Raw genomic sequence first — 17,494 nt, 5'->3', positions numbered from 1 at the left:
CTCACCCACCATATAGTCAGTTGTGTGGGGGAAACAGACACAGCTACACTCCAAGATCTCAAACCAGAAGTAGGTTCCTGTCCACTCTCTCTGAGCCTTGAATCCTATGGCACTGGTGAGGGGCTGCTGAAGGATGGTGGGGCAGGGCATCACATCCCACCAAGGACTACCTTTATTTCTGCATGTTGTTCTTTAGATCTAGTAGAGAGGACCTTTAGCTTTTTCACACGAGATTAAGATTTTGAGGGCTTCTGTTTTTAAATTGGTCTTTGTCAGGGCACCTGGGTGGCTCAGTCAGTTACATGTTTGACTCTTGATCTTGGCTCAGGTCATGATCTCATGGTTAGGTTCATGAGATTGAGCCCTGCGTCAGGCTCTGTGCTGACAGCAGGGAGCCTGCTTGGGATTCTCTCTCTCCCTGTCCCTCTCTCTCTGCCCCTCTTCTGCTCACATTCTCTCCTTCTCTCTCTCTCTCTCTCAAGATAAATAAATAAAATTATAAATAGATAAATAAGTCTTTGTCAACTCTTCCTTGGTGTATGGGAACAGTGATGAGGTGGTTCATAAGCAAAACCAAATCTGACCTCAGGAATGGAGGCCAAGATCTCCTTTAAGAAGAGTCCATCTCTCATTAGTAGCCCAGAGCCAGTGGGTGAAAGCTGGTGGGAATAGGTCTCTTGGCTGGAAGAAGGAAGTAGTAGATAAACCATAAAAATGTTTTCTTTAGGATTCTTGGCAGCATTTGGCACAGCTAAGGATTCTGTCCTTTCTGAAACATTTTCTTCAGTTGGCCTGCAGAATAGTCTATTCTTTATTTATGCCTGTCTCACTGACCTATCCTTCTTAGTCTCCTTTGCTGGACCCTCCTCTTCAGGTCTCTTCTCTAACCTCCCTTTCCCTAATGAACTTACTCAGTGCTCTTGCTTTAAATCATTTCAGTATCATTTTTTCATGCTGATTCCTGAAACTTTAGCTCTATTCCTGACATCTCCCTTAAGATCCAGAAACCCTGCTCTACATATCTACTCAGATATGTAATAGGCATCTCAAATTTAATTGTTCCAAATAAAACTCAAAATCCTCCTGCAGTCTCAAGACAAAAACAAAAAACAAAAAATAAAAACCAAAAACAAACCAAAAAAACCAACAAATATTGAACTCTAACAGTTTGCTTTTCAGTGATATGCATTAGCAATTCTGAAACCATTTTGTGTATATTCCAGGATTGAGAAAATGGGTCAATATATTGAGAATAATAGGAATCAATTTGCTCACTAATGGAGAAGAAATTACAGATACAGAAATGGGGAAGTCTAGACTGGAATTCCAAGTATTAGTAGGAACTCACAGTGCTTGACATAGATCAATAGATAGACAGATATGGTAAATAAATAAAATTACACACACACTCACAGTTTTTCCTGCTGAGAAGACTTAGAGGCATTGACCCCCTGGGAGCAATGAGCTCACTTAGCATATAGCTCTTGATTTCAAAATACCATTTTTCACAAAAAGAAATAAGAGTTTCTTGGAAACCATGGATCAGGGAAAGTAAAAGAGAAGCCTGGAACATCCTCCTGTGCTAGAAAGTAAGGAATTGTTTAAAGAATAATGGGGGCACAAAGAGACACAAGAATCTGCATGAAAGAGACTCTGGCTAAATCTTGGGAAATTTAGACACTAAAATAATTATAGTAATATATAATGATCCTTTGAATAGAACAAAAATCCATGATCTTACACAATATAAATAAATTAATAAATTCAGGATAAAGTAAAGCTTCACCTTACAGTGGAATGACAACTAATAGATATAAAAAGCAGTGATAGAATTGGGAGCGTCAGTAGTCACCTATTTGCATCATCTATGTAAGACTTATTTTAGGCAAGAATCATTGATGTGTGATAAAGCTAGTGTTGAGTGTTTGATGAGGAACAGGGCATTTATATAATATCTAACCATCTTCCCACAGATTATTAATGGCAAAGGGAAATATAGTACAGTGAAGAGAGGTGATGACCACTACCTTAACATAGTAATCAAAGTTAAATATCACTAATAATAAGACACTGCTCCATTATATGTTTAATAAGATACACTGAAGACAGAACATTTGTAGGCTCCTGCTGACAAAGCATGTTAACCTAATCATGAGGAAAGCATAGATAAACCCATATCAAAGGACATTCCAGAATTTACCTTGTTTATTCTTGTAGAAAATATCAAGATCTGGAAAGACAAAAATGGATGTGGAAATGTTCTCGATATAAGGAGACTAAAAATATAGGAAAACAAAGTAATGTGTAATACTGAATTGAATACTGCATTGGGAAAAAAAACAGACATTGGAAAATTGATGAAATTGGAATATGGAAATATAAATTAGATGAAATATTTAATAGTAAATATCTGGATTTGGATCATTTTACTATACTTATGCAAATGAGTATCCTTGTTATAGGAAGTATACTCTGAAATATTTGGGTAATAAAGGGGTGCTTTCATTTTTTTTTAATGATTCAGAAAGAGAGAGAGGGAATGGAATAAGGCAAGAGGCTGAATGTAGGTGGTGAGTCTAAATGTAGAGTACCGAATTCTTTGTACTATTTTCACAACTTTTCTGTAAGATTGAAACTGTATTAAAATTTAAGGTTACAGGGGTGCCTGGGTGGCTCAGTCAGTTGAGTGTCCAACTCTTGATTTTGGCTAAGGTCATGGTTCAGGGCCATGGAATCAAGCCCTGCCTCATGCTGAGCATAGAGCCTGCTTGTGACTCTCTCCCCCCCTCTATAAAATAAAAACTTAAAGACTACAAAATGTTTATATTGTTTGAGAAGTATCAGAAATGGCAAAGAGGTCATAAATAATGCCAGAAGCTAACATCAAGAGCAAAACAGTGGTGCCTGGATGGCTCAGTCGGTTAAGTGTCCAACTCTTGATCTAGGCTCAAGTCATGATCTCGTGGTTCGTGAGATCTAGCCCCACATTGGACTCAGTGCTGACAGTGGGAGTCTGCTTGGGATTCTCTCTCTGCCCCTCCCCTGCTTGTGTGTGCGCTCACTCTCTCTCTCTCTCTCTCTCTCTCTCTCTCTCTCTCTCCTTCTCTCAAAATAAGTAAATAATTAAAAAAAAAAGAGCAAGAGACAGAAGTCTGGGTGTGCTAAGAAGAAGGAGCTTCAGAGCTTTAAGTCCATAAAGGAAGTGGTTTCTGAGGGTGATAGTCTAAATCACAGGCTCACTAATGATGGCTATGAAAAGGGAAGATCAACAACCTGGCACTGTGCAAGGAAGGAAGAGGCCAGTCATCAATACAATGTTTGAAGTCTACAAAGATGACAACAGTGATTCCGTTGTAGACAAAGACTTCTCTAAGTGCAGAGGTCATCAAATAAGAGCAATGGACAACAGCAATGAAGTTGGGGAGAGGTCGCATTAAATGGTTAATACTGTGGCTCAGAGAAAGGCACCAATAAAGGTTAGTGGGGAGCAGGGAAGACGAAGCAGAAAATGGGAATGTAAGGTGTATTGACATTTCCAGGATCAATGATGAGAAGGTAGGGAAAAAAAGGCCTCTAAGAGGGTGGCCAGATTAGGAGAACCACATATGACTTAAAGGAAAAATAAAATAGAAAGCATTCCAGCAAAGTATCAAAACTGCAGGGTCGTCTCTTCAACAAATGGTGCTGAGAAAACGTCATATCCACATTCATAAGAATAAAGTGGTTCCTTACTTACACCATATACAGAATCAACTCAAAATGACCCAAGACCTAAGAATTAAAACTATAAAACGCTTAGAAGAAAACATAGGGGAACTTTTCATGATGTGGATTTTATAATGATTTCTTCAATACAACAACCAAAGCACAAGCAATAAAAGAAAAAATAAATTTCACGAGATTGAAAATTTTTGTGCAAAGGACATATCAAGAAAGCCACAGAATGGGAGAATATATTTGTAGATCTTTAAAAAAATCTAGATTTGTACTATCTAGAGTATAGAAAGAACTCTCACAATGCAACAAAAAGACAAATTAAAATGGTCAAAGGGCTTGAATACACATTTTTCCAGTGAAGATATACAATTGGCCAACAAGCATATGAAAAATGTTCAACATCATCAATCATTAGGGAAATGCAAATCAAAACAGGAGGTGCTACTTTATAGCCACTAGGATGGCCATAATAAAAAATGGCAAATAAGGGTTGGGGAGGATGTGAAAAAACTGCAACCCTCATACATTGCTGTTGGAATGTGAAATGGTACAGCCACTGTGGAAAACCATTTCGTGGTTCCTCAATTAGTTAAACATGGGATTACTATATGAACCCATAATTTCACTTCTAGAGACAGGTATGTATGTGGGGTGGGAGCAGGGAGGGGGAAGAGAGAGACAGAGAGACAAAGAGAAAATTTGTATACAAATATTTATAACAGCTCTATTCACAATAGCCAAAAGGTAGAAATAACCCAGATGTCTATAATAGTTGAATGGATAAAGAGAATGCAGTAAATCCATACAATGGAATGTAATTCCACTACAGAAGAAATAAAGTACTGATACCTGCTACAACATGGAGGAACCTTGAAAACATGCTAAGTGAAAGAGGCCAGACACCTAAGGCTACTTATTCTAGGATTCCATTTCGGGAAACAGGGAATGGCTATTTCATGGGTATGGGCTTCTTTTTGCAGGGATGCAACAACTATGGAACTAAATAGTGATGATGGTTGCGGAGGATAGGAGTGTTCCTAATGCACTGAACTTTATACTTAAAAATGGCTAGAAAAGTTTCAGGTCGTATATATTTTAGCACACACACAAAAATTACAGGGTGTTTCAGAGACCACAGTAGAAGCTACAGAGGTGTGAAATTATGTTGGGTGTCTGCAGATGGAGAACAATAAATTGGGAAGAGTTGCATGAAGACACCAGAAAGGAAACCAGGAATCAAATTTTGAAAATCCCCGAACATCACATTAAGGAGTTCATACATTACTCTAGAAACATTAAAGAGCCATTGAAGAGTTTTAAGCCATAGGGAAAATTGGCCTGAGAGTTTTAAAGTTTTCATAACACTCTTTTGGAATGGAGCTCCTGCAGGATATAAAAATGGCTATCAAAACTCTTACTGACAGTTTCATTAATAAACGTGATTAAATCGTCTCCTCCTTTTCCCCAGGAGGGCAGGGCTCAAAAGTCTTCTAGTGTATAATTTTTCCAAACTCTTTCTTAAACTATAAGCTAAAAGTAGCCAGACTGATGGCCATCCCTAACACAGTTTATTTTTTTTTTGTTTGAATATAATTGAGATACAATGTTACATTAGTTTCAGGTATAAAACACAGTGATTCAACTTCTCTATACATTATGCATACTCACCACCAGAATAGTTATTAACATCTGTCACCATAGAAAACTATTTCAATACCATTGACTGTATTCCCTATGCTGTGTCTTTTATTCCTGTAACTTATTCATTACTAACTGGAAGCTGTATCTTCCACTTTCTTTCACCCATTTCGCACATCCCATCATCCTCTCCCCTCTGACAATCACCGGTTCATTCTCTGTATGTATAGGTCTGATTCTGCATGGATTTAATACCTCCCTTAGGATATTTTTTTTTTATCACAAAATGAAACTGATGCCTCCTCCCTAAACCGTTAGTAGACTGAAGACCTAGGCTATTTTAACAAAAATATTTCCCCTGCTCCCATGCAGCCCTGAAGCCTCCCCCTAGCTAGGGGGATGATCCTTCATGCGTAAGCATGAAAGCCAGGCTGCTAACATTTCATGGCAGAAAGTCAACTCTGCCGCCTGCAAGTCTGGCATGTAAGGCATATAGATCTATCTTTAATCAAAACCACAGACAGTTGGCATTTGGGGCGCTCCAAGAATGCAGAAAGGAATTCTCTATGATCCAACCCTGGCTAAAAGCTTATATGAACACCTGATAGAGACATTTGGTAAGATCCATTGTTAACTGCTTACTAGATAGTGAACCACTATCGTGTTTGATTTGGGTGAATTAATAAATCTCATACAGAGCACTTAGTAACTATAGTTCCCCATTTGTACGCCTTTCTTGGATTTTAATATTATAGCTTCAGACTCAAATATTCAACTAAATTTTTATCTTTATTTTTTTTTAAATTTTTTTTTCAACGTTTATTTATTTTTGGGACAGAGAGAGACAGAGCATGAACGGGGGAGGGGCAGAGAGAGAGGGAGACACAGAATCGGAAACAGGCTCCAGGCTCCGAGCCATCAGCCCAGAGCCTGACGCGGGGCTCGAACTCACAGACCGCGAGATCGTGACCTGGCTGAAATCGGTCGCTTAACCGACTGCGCCACCCAGGCACCCCTAAATTTTTATCTTTAAAAGCCAATGACATAGAGCCAGGGTTCATTTGAGACCGTTTGGGAGTTATCCATAGTTGTTTTATCCATCTAGACTCGTCCCCTACTCTTCCCCGACGGAGCCCCAACTTTTGCCCATTTATCTTATTTATTGTGTACCTTCTGATGTGTCATTTGCTGAGGATACAAAGATGGTAAGGCATGGTTACCCTCTAGGCACTCTATTAGCCACTTACCCCTGCCCCCCAAAAATCAGGGCTCTTGCAGGAACAAGGTATGTTCCATGTGTCTCTCTCCAGCATTGTTTCACTATGTCACAATTCTGTTCCAAACGCCTTAGGAGCTTTAGAAGATTTAGAGACATCTCCCCATTCTAGGCAGAACCTTACTTTGCATTTTTCAATCACCATGAAAGTTTAGGATGATTAGACCAGAAAAAGGGCTATCCCTTTATGCCTGACAAAAATGGGCTAAGAAGAAACACTCCAATAATACCAGCTCTGCTCTTGTTTTGAGCAGTTTGTGTGTCTCCCACCTGAGCAATCCAGGACCCCTAAGGCTTGCGTACTATTCACAGCCCAACCTCATGGCCGTAACCAGTGGCAGCTCCCAAGGAGAGGAGGTGCTGTGTCCTTTTACTGACTCTTGGGCCCCAAACTGTGCTACCAAATCACAATGCTATTACTTCCTCTGAGTCATGAAAAGGCAGGTCTCTAACTGGTCACAGAATCATTAAACATGCAAAATTTTGATGAAATTTTACCTTACAAATTTTATAAGATCAACATGCCTTCTTCCTTCGTGTAATATATAGAACTTATGTTACAGTGACTTATTTAAGAATAAACAGCAAGCACAGTTTGTTAATCCTATTTGTTTCCTATGAGAAGAGAAAAAAGTATGCTAAGTTTCAGGGACTGAGGCCCTTGGTGATGATTAATTTTAGGTTTCAACTTGACTGGGCCAAGGGATGCCCTGATAGTTGGTAAAACATTACTTCTGGGTATATCCATGAAAGTGTTTCTAGAAGAAATTAGTATTTAAATCAGTAGATTCATTAAAGAACATCTTCCCTCACTAATGTGAGTGGGCATCACCCAATCCATTAGCCTGAACAAAAAGGCAGAGGAAGGGTGAATTCCCTCTCACAGTCACGATCTCATGGCTCATGGCTTGTGAGTTTGGGCCCCACACGGGGATCTCTGTTGCCAACGTGGAGCCCACTTTGGATCCTCTGCCCACATCTCTGCCCCTCCCCTGGTCACACACACTCTATGAATAAACATTAAAAAAAATTAATAATTTATTTGTTTTCCCTGAACCAGTGTCGGACCAGCAGTTGAGAAGAGAGGCGACTCAGTGGTATGCTAAAATACCAACAGGCTTAAAATAGGCCAATTCTACAATGGTTCTTCACTTTCCAAGGCAGTTCCTTGATGACCACAGGGGCAAAGGAAAATAGGGTGAACCATGAATTTAGTTCTAACTCCTCCTTTCCTTAAACACACACAAAATCTCCAGTCAAGAAGACAGATCCAACAGAATCTAGAATGTCTGACACATCTTTACAGTCATCTGGCCTCCACTTTTCTCCCAAACAACAAGAGCAACATTCCCTGTAATAGAAGAAATGTGGGAGGAGAAAAGCCATATAAATTGGAAGTAAGTTTAACCTCAGCAAGAAGTAAAATTCTAATAATGAAAATCCTTGGCAAAGAAGCCAAACTCATCACTGGAAATGTGACGAAGAAGCTGGATGTTCATGGCAAGGCGCTCTAGAAGGGATCTAGAGCTTGAATGAGAAATTAAAGATTCTCTGAGATCCAAATATAGGACACAAAATGACACCAAGCTGTTGTCCAGCCCCAAGAATGGCTTTCTTTCCCCTATGTAGCTTGAGAGGCCACCAGGTGTCAGTGTAAGCTAGAAAATAAAAATAATTCTTTGGGTTGTTTTGTGTGTGTGTGTGTGTGTGTGTGTGTGTGTGTGTGTGTGTGTGTGAGAGAGAGAGAGAGAGAGAGAGAGAGAGAGAGAGAGAGAGAGAGAGAGAGAGATGTTTGTTTTTATAACTCGCCTAAATTTACACGAGGAGAGAACATTCTGGACATGATGGAGATAAAAGATACTAAAGGGAATATCAAATACAGAAACTCGTAAAAACCATCAAGAAAGTTTGGTAATGAACACCATGATCAATCAACTCCCAATTTTGCCTCATATAGAGAATGTTTTAGTTAACCAAGGACACGTTTGGGAGGAAGGAAGAAACAATGGTTTCTATTCGTCACATATGCGGCAAATAGCAAAATTATTTTAATAAACTTGACTAGGAGATGCATTCCAATCCGGGATCAACACAAGCATCATGTGAAATAGGCAGCTATTTGAGAGTCACAGCTCTTGATTAAATTCCAAGGAATTTTGCTGACTTTTCCACATTCGCCATGCAAATAACCTGGTTTTATATTCTTACTGGCAATTTTAGAAAAAGCTCTATTTAGGGAATTTCCTCTAGCCACAAAGAATCAAGTAAAAACAATCAACACCCCACTCCCATAGGAAACCTAAATTTACTATGCTTAGAATAGATGGGCACCGCCCAGAAAATCATCTCTTATCTTTCCACTTCAGAGGTTAATAGGTTCTTGTGAAGACCTCACCTATACTTTCAAATTAGCCAGATTCTTGAGAATTAGCAACCTCCTTGCCTTAAAACCATAATTACCTCTGAGGAAATGAAAACAATTATTTCTATACCACTTTATGCTTATCAGACATCACTTCTACCCACATTTGGTATTAACAGCAATCCTATTATATAGGTAAAATAATTCCATGCCCATTTTATAGGTGAGGAGATTGAGGATAAACACCCCAAAATTTGTACACTGGGTTCACTTCTTGGTATACACTTCCAATTTGTAAGTTTCTGACTCTGCTCCAAGAAGAAATAAAAATAAAAAGCCATAGGCTTTTGAAAAGGTTTTCTATTTCCAGAGACAACTACCATACAATGGTAGGATAAAGAGACAAATCTGAATATGGTTACCCAACAGGAAAAAAAGAAAAAAAGAAAAACATTTAATACAGTCAACTAAAGCAATTTTTGTCAAATTCTAAAGAGATTAAGTTTGCATGAGACTACACCACTGTAAACAAAATAAAAAATGTATATTTTTTTCCTTCATGTCTTTGGCAGGAGCAGAGTGGATTATGAGCAAAATATTTAATGTTTATTTACAAGGCCTTAATTTCATATTTAAAATTTTTATTGTGACAAAACTAGGAGAGGTAGAGAAGTAAAAGTTATGAGGATTTGAGAATGAGCTTCAATAAAATAAACGTTTACTCTCCTGAGTTCTGAATGGATGAACAGTGTACTCAGGCAGATGAGACTGGAAATGAGCACTTTATCTCTCATGAGCTGGCAGAAATGTGGCTTAGGAGACACAGCACTGGGTTCCTCAGAATGTACCCTGACCAGATTCACCCAGAAGCAGGACCCAAGACAAGGGTTTAACTACAAGTGGTTTATTCAGGAATTAATCCAAGCAGGGGAGTGTGGGAGCGAGGCTGGGCTGGGGGGAAAGCTAGCAAGACTGAGTGCTAGAGCCAGTCACTACGGTGGGCAGCCTGGGGGATTCTGGGAGAAAGCAGAGAACACACCTGTCAGATATCTCAACATCCAGTCCAGGAAGCTGGCAGATTTACTCATCAAACTCGCATTCCCTCCTTGAGAGTTGCCTTTGGGAACATCCACTCTTGGGCACTTCCAGCTTGCTGTGGGTATGGGCTAAGCAAGCTCATGTGGCAAAAGAAAACAAACAAACAAACAAACAAACAAACAAAAAACCTCAGAAAACACAGGTGTTTGAAGCAGCAGCCTTCTGCCTATAGAGGTGAAGGTCAGAGGGGAGAGGTGGTGCACCCACAGCATTTGCTATACCCAAGGCACAGGCAGCACTGGCCAACCTTGGGCCTCCAGCTGGGCGGGCACCCAGCTCTAAGCTTCCCATGTGGCCAAGAGCAGAGCAGGCTTTGACTTTCCTGAGCGTGGACAGACAATGTCACTGACCCGCACATGCTCAGTTCCTCACCCAGACTCAGATGAGATGAGCAAGTGAGGGAAAAAAGTAGCCAACAGTGAACTCAGTGCAGATGGAAAAACAAGACTGTCCAATGATGGCAATTCTGGGTGAGAACTGGGGTAGGTGAGAAGTATCTAGAAAAGTTACCTAGAATGCCCTCACTCACTTGTTACCAAAAACAAATCCCAAGCAAGCTTCTTCTTCTGGTGGGACTGCAATCCCTTAAGAGACTCGGGGTGAGAATCACTTAGCTAAATGCAGCCAGCACTCAGAATTATGGAGACAATAGAGATAGTATTAGCTAGGATTCTAAGCCCCTCTTTGAGGGTGGTTAGGGTTAGCTTACACACTAACGACAATCTTATGGAAGTAAAAGCTCCTTCAGCACCACCGACTAACCAGAAAAGGGGATTAGAAGGCATTGTTTCTTTATGTCTGCAAGGACTCCCCTGTAGTGGAGATGGGGTTTGGCGGCCCTGAAAGCCAGGAGGTCCTTATGCCGGTTTCCCTGCTGCCTTCCTATGCAGGCTTCTGGCAGCACTCACTGCTACGCAGAAACTCCACTCTGGCCAACTCTTTTCATTACAGAATAAGTGAGACACCACTTTTTAATCCCTTAGTTTGGAAATTCTACTGGTCCTCACCCTGAGGAATGGCCCTTTGCAGGGAGAAAACTACCAAAATGATTCTGAGGAAATGCTATTTTCCTGGAAGACAGCAACATCAGAAGGATCCTTTTCAATGCAGCATTAATATAAATCTCACTGGCTTCTTTTGCTGCCGTTGTTTTCAGCAATGTGTAAAACATTCGCGGGCAGCGCCTTTTAATCAGCACAGCAGGAGGTGTTCTACTTATTAAAAGATGCCAAATGCAGGCAATTACCTAGAATGCAATTGCTCCCAGATCTCATTTACAAGATGCTACTACCCGTGCTAGTGAGGAAGCAGCCTCGGGAATAATGAGCTCAGTCTTTGCCAATGAGAGGCCCCTTGCCCCACCCCCAGGACACTGGCAAGGTGGGAGGGCAACAGGGGTGAGCGATGGCCAGCAAACCCAGTAATGGCTTGGGAGGGATAGCTGGGGTGGAACGAAGTGAAATACCTAGGCTCTAACTCAAAGTGGCATCTGCAATTTCTCCCTGAGTCAATGGCCAGTCTCCTCCACGGGGAGCTAGTATTGCCACATATCCCAAGTTCGAGCTAAGTGACCTGGGTCCTCTTGTTTTTTCAAAAGGACGGAAAGTCAAAACAGCTTTGCTGGGAGATCATTGCCTGCATATTGGCTTTGCTCTGTAGGTCTCAGAAGCCTTTGCTAGAGGTTTTTAACATCTACATGCTGGCCTTTAACTCTGGACGAGCTCAACCATCTACTGCACATGCCATACAGAAACGTGGTCATGAAGTACGCTGTTGGCTTCACAGTTATGGTCCCTTGTAGCAACCCAGAAAGAGTACTGGGCTTGATGCTATCATTACTTCATAGAAGCAGCATTACAGTTAGGCATTCCCAGATTATATTTAGCTAAACAACAGAAGGGGGTTAGAGGAAATGTAGGGGTTCTCAACAAATGCAGTTCCCGTAACCGTGGCCTTCAGTGTGTGCCTGACGGTTCCCAAGTTCGGCAGCACATTAGAATCACCCAGAGAACTTTCAAAATGTGCTCATGCCACGTCTCCCCCAGACCAATTAGATGACAATTACTGCGGGTAGGTCCCAGGCACTAGTAATTTTGAAAGCTTCCTCGTGATCTTAACGTGCAGCTAAGTGAGTTTCTGCTTTATATTATTTTCATGGACAATAAATCCTCATGCTTTTCCATTTAACTTTTCAATGCTTTCTGATACTCTAGGGCTGTCTACTCCTACTGTTCACATTTAATCTATTGCAGTAGTTAGCACTACAGAGGACCCTCAATCTTTGTTACAAGGACCTTTGCCAGTTGGAAATACAGAAGACTATGAACAAAGAAGGAGTTCTGGACTGAAATGGTCTGTTGCTTGAAAGTAGATTCTGTACTCAATGTTATCTTGAGGCTAGTCATTCTCCCTAAAGACTTGACAATTGTGTCTATGTATTTTATGGAACCCCCCCTCAAAATGCGGAGTGCCCTCTGGAATTAGAGTATTCCTTGTATCCACAAGGCAGTACAAATATATATCCAAAAGGCTTTGACAAAAGGTGTCTTTACTCATAGTTCCTGAAAAGTGACAGAAAATTATATAGCATAAAATAAAAAAAAATGCTTAAAAATACTGTCTCCCCCAAACCCTACATAGCAGGATAGCAAATGCTTCTAATATCTCTTCCCTGCTCTTTCAAAAACAGTCTCTCAAAAATATTCAGCCTACTGGGGATTTTCCACTTCCCTATCCTCTGTTTTTAAAAATCAAGTCCTCTTTCCATAAATAGCTTGTTTCTTTAATATTTATCTTTATATTTATATCTTTGTAATTATGTAATATTTATCAATATTATTAATATTGATATCTTATTTTTCATGCCCAGCATCTGTAATTTCTTATTCTAGCAATAAAAGCACTTTTCCTTGGGAATTCACGCCACCGCCTTGAAAGTGTTTCAGGTGTCGGTGATCAAACCTGCCTCCGGGACTGAGCACCAGCCCTGGCCAATCATCTGCAAACCACTGTGATCCGCCTCCATTCAGTGCATACATGCTTGTATAGCCAGGCCAATCAGAGGCAACGGAAAATCCAGGACTGTTTATGCTACTGGAACAAAGACTTTCTTTTTCTTCTGGGGCCAGTTTCAGAGATCTAAGTCTATAGTTGTCAAAAGTGAGCACGAGGAGTCTGAGAATGAATCTGACGACGAGTATAAAACTTATGGGTGAATATAAAACACCTGGACGTGACAACGCACTACAAAGAGGTTAATCCCAAACCTCCTAAGCTTTTGATGAGATCCAGCTGTTCAAGAAAAACTACCCTGCTTCACACACAGAAGACAAACTATGTTAAGGTATTTTAAGTTAGGTTGCTGTCGCTTGGAACCGGAAGAGTTTTGTCTAATACAGAAACCAGCACTTGGATGTAGAGTATTAGGAGTCCATAAATGTGGAATTGACTGAACTGTGATGTGGTAGATGGCAGTAAGGATATCTCGACTATTACTAAGAAGTCAGAAAAGTTTGTTCCGTGATGGTTGACCCATCACCTGTTGTATGTGAGATATAGAGAGCATGCCTAACAAGGCTGAAATACTGGGGCCATTTGCAGAAAAACTCTAGAATGTAGGGCTGTATTGGTTACTTCATGCAGCCTTCACTAAGCCCCAAGAAGAAACAAACTTCTTGTACGAAGAAAATCTGGGCATGCTAGCCCATCTGGAAACAGAGGGAAGAAAAGAGAACCGTGCTATGAAAGACCTTTTCACGATGCAAGTAATCAAGGGCGTTTTAGATTCTGTACATCTTTTTACTTGTAGGGTTAGTGACACTAAATTCTCTGACCCAGGATAAAGTTGGAATTGAGGCTAAAAGTGGAGCAGGAGATAAGATAGCAGGAGGAATCAACAGCATTCTCCCTCAGACTTCTTTTAAACACTCCAACCTGTGAGCTCCCTATCTAAACAGCAGACAATCAACTCCAATGAAAGGAGTCAGTCATTGGACTATAGGCTGAAGGACAAGGATAATACGGGACTTCTGAGCTATCTCAAGACAGAAACCAAGCTGGAGACTATTAAGCTAATCACTGCAAAGATGTACAGGGCTTTCGGGTCCACTGACCAGAATCTAAATTCTGGGACACTGACTTGATAAGATAACTAGCTTTGTCTTTACTATAATTGGTGCAAATAGGCCCCAAACCGATGAAGCTTTTAAGGGAAATATTCTTTCAGAGAATCCATAGTCTGTTGAACAAACACTTTTCTTTTTTCAGTTAGCAATATGTCTCGGGAAGAAGTCCATACCAGTGCCTACTGGCTTAAGCCTCTCTAACCACTACAAATGGTATTTCATTGGGAGAAAGTTTTATCATTTATTTATTAAGTCCACTATTGCTGACCACTGACTACTATCCAATTTAGAGATATCATAAAGAATTCTGCACTGAATACTTTTGACTATAGTTATAAAAATAGTTTTTAAATCTCAAACTTGGTACTATGGAAAGGGTTATCATATTTTAGCAGAAAACTTCTGGGAACTCCAACAAGCATTTGTTCAATAAATGAACAGATAGAGGGTGCGTGAGTAGCTCAGTTGAGTCTCTGATGCTTGATTTTGGCTTGGGTCATGATTTCAAGGTTCATGGGATTGAGCCCCAGTTGGGCTCTGAGCTGGCAGTGTGGAGCCCGCTTGGGATTCTCTCTCTCCCTCTCTCTGCCCCTCCCTTGCTCACTTGCCGTCGCTCTCAAAATAAACTTAAAAAAAAAATAAAATAAATGAATGGATGGCTATCTTTATTAACCATGAATGTTCTGCTTCATTCCCAGATGGGAGAGTCTCAGATATATCCTCCATAATGCTTCAACCAAAGACCTCATCAAAGCACCACATAGACAGTGAATTTAGGATCTTACCTTTTATGATCCTCAAGCAGCCTGCCAGCACAGAGTCTCCACACCCCAATTATCTGTTTCTTCCTGCCTGGTTTTGTCAGAGCTCCACAGGTTCCTACTATGCCAGCAGCATGTTTGTGTTTCATTTGCCTGTGGCTTATAAAGCCACGGTTGTGGGTGGGTGGCAGGAACTCAGCACTTCACTTCCTGAGTGATAAGTACCACCATCAACTGCACGCATATGGCTCCTATTAAAGTAAATGGAAGGCACGTGTCTAATTTGGAGGGCAAAATTGGCAAAACTGAAACAGCTGTAGCTATTGACCCTCTGTTTTGAATGAGTGCTACGTGAGGTAAATAGTCCGGTCTCTTTTTCTAACCTGTTTATATGACTTTCTCATTACATAATGGTCATTTCTTTTTCCCTCTGTTCACATATCCTAGGATTTTCCCCAGGCTCCTCTTGGTTCATTATTTCTCATAATGAAAGAAAAACACAAAAACAAAAACGAGAAAAGCCATTTTGCATGGAGTCTATCAACACCAATGACAAACAATAGACCTCCTACGAGGGCAGAAACCGGGTGACCAATTATTGGCATATTTTAAAGGAGAATCAAATATTTCATTGAGATAGTGGTTGACTGGAAAATTTCTTTTGACCTCAAGTGTCTAGGATTCATGAGTTAATTCACTGAACATATTTTGGGCATCTTAATATTCCAGTTCCTCGTAGAATCTGGACACACACAAAACAAAGACAATTACTATTTCCAAGGATTTCACATTCTAGAGAGGACAGTCAAAAAAATTTCTTCCCACCATGAACCATGAACACCTTGAGGGCAAAGAAACTGCTGGTTGCTCTCCCGTTGTCAGCATTCAGAAGGGAATGTTGTATGAATAAAATAATTGCAATGTATATGAGGAAGCTAACTAGACAGAGAAGAAACATAGATCTGAAAGTTGAAAGAATAGTCTAAACTTGGATGGAGATTTTTGAGTCATCACCATAGAAATGTTAGAGAGAATATATAAATGAATGAGATTGACCAGGAAAAATACATGAAACTTGGCCATCTTTGGAGCAACTGACCTCTAATGAACTGATGCAGGGCAAGGAGCCATCAGGACACAAACAGAGATGTAAGATGAGAATCTATAAAAAGTTATGTCCTGGAAGTAAAGAGAAGCTATTATAACAATATACCATAAGCTGGGTGGCTTATGAACAACAGAAATTTATTTCTCACAGTCCTGGAGGCCAGGAAGTCCAAGAATAAGTCACCAGAAAATTTGGTGTCTGATGGGGACCAGCTTTCTGGTTCATGGATGGCATGTTCCAGCACATTAACTTCACATGGTGGTAGAGGTGAAGGAGAGCTCTCTGGGGCCTCTTCTATGACAACATCAATCATATTTATGAGGACTCTGCCTTCACGACCTAATCACCTCCCAAAGGCCCTACCTTTTAATACTATCACTTTGGGGTTTGGGATTTCAATGTATGAATTTTGGAGGGACACAAATATTCATATCACAGCAGAGAGTTTCAAGAGGAATATTAACAAAGATAAGAACAGCTACAGAGTACATATATATGTAAGAGACAGACTGAAAAGTTCCCATTTAATAAAAAGGATTAGAAAAAATAAAATAAAATAGACTAAAATTGTAGAGAAGATGTAGCCTAGGAAAGGGGAAGATGAAGTTAGAGAAATGATTTTCCTTTGTCTCTATCTTTTGGGGAGAAGCTTCCTTCATATCCCTCCACAGAACAAAGCACAATGATTCTCAAAGAAAGTATTTTCCCACGCAATTCAGCTATGTTTTAAGTTGGACAAAAGATATTGTACTATTAAAATAAAATACTGATAGTCTTTCCCAACTGGTACAAAACTTAATTTAAACGGTGCTTGTGTTCTCAACGGCACATTCGTCTCTCACATATTTGTATTACCCTTTTGTGGTCCATTCTGCACCTTCTGATATCAAGTGCTAGTGTCTGAAAAAACCAAAGGGGTGTAAAAGTAATAGACTTTAAATGGGGAAACCTAGGAAGAAGCCAACTTTGTGTGTTTGGTGACTTTTTATTTCATAGGACAGGTATGCTCAAGATTGTGATTTCATGTTATAAATATAAAGTATGTTTTCGGTTCATATCATAGAGTTAACTAGTCCATTTTTCATCATGTTTTGAAAAGTACCATAAAATCCAGGGGTTTTATGATATCTCCTGGACAAATTTGAGAACTGTTGGCCTAACACATTAGTTTGCGTGGAGTAATCAAGCAAACTTCCAAACTGTCATTTATTTATAGTCCTTTATATATAATCAGCAGAACAATGGTGCAATGGGGTCCTGAAACTGAAGAAATAATGGCATGGCCGGGCCAAACCTACTACTTACTCCTTCCATGTCTTAGCAGAAGTCTTATAGTGAGTTTAGAGTGGAACCAACCTTCTAATGAGAAAGCATCTTTCTCCTTTGTGCCTAGATGATGATGATGATTGC

The 17,494-nt window shown here is 40.1% G+C and overlaps 2 long non-coding RNA genes across 8 annotated transcripts in view; one reads left to right on the top strand and one right to left on the bottom strand.

Annotated features, from left to right (window-relative positions):
• Window positions 1-8,272, top strand: part of LOC123383075 — a 30,861-nt gene extending 22,589 nt beyond the window's left edge. Inside the window, exon 3 of the long non-coding RNA XR_006592387.1 lies at window positions 7,692-8,272. This is a non-coding gene — a long non-coding RNA (uncharacterized LOC123383075). The remainder of the gene's footprint in view (window positions 1-7,691) is intronic.
• Window positions 1-15,953, bottom strand: part of LOC109496163 — a 237,489-nt gene extending 221,536 nt beyond the window's left edge. For 5 of the 7 annotated variants that reach the window (XR_002152042.2, XR_006592380.1, XR_006592383.1 and 2 more), the window contains exon 1: window positions 15,001-15,953. This is a non-coding gene — a long non-coding RNA (uncharacterized LOC109496163). The remainder of the gene's footprint in view (window positions 1-15,000) is intronic. The other 2 variants (XR_006592381.1, XR_006592384.1) reach the window with 1 other exon arrangement.
• Window positions 15,954-17,494: the final 1,541 nt, after the last annotated feature.

This window comes from Felis catus, chromosome F2 (assembly GCF_018350175.1).
Source record: "Felis catus isolate Fca126 chromosome F2, F.catus_Fca126_mat1.0, whole genome shotgun sequence".
Classification (NCBI taxonomy): domain Eukaryota; kingdom Metazoa; phylum Chordata; class Mammalia; order Carnivora; family Felidae; genus Felis; species Felis catus.
Note: the sequence above shows the minus strand (reverse complement) of the source record. Positions and strands in the feature narration are given on the sequence as shown.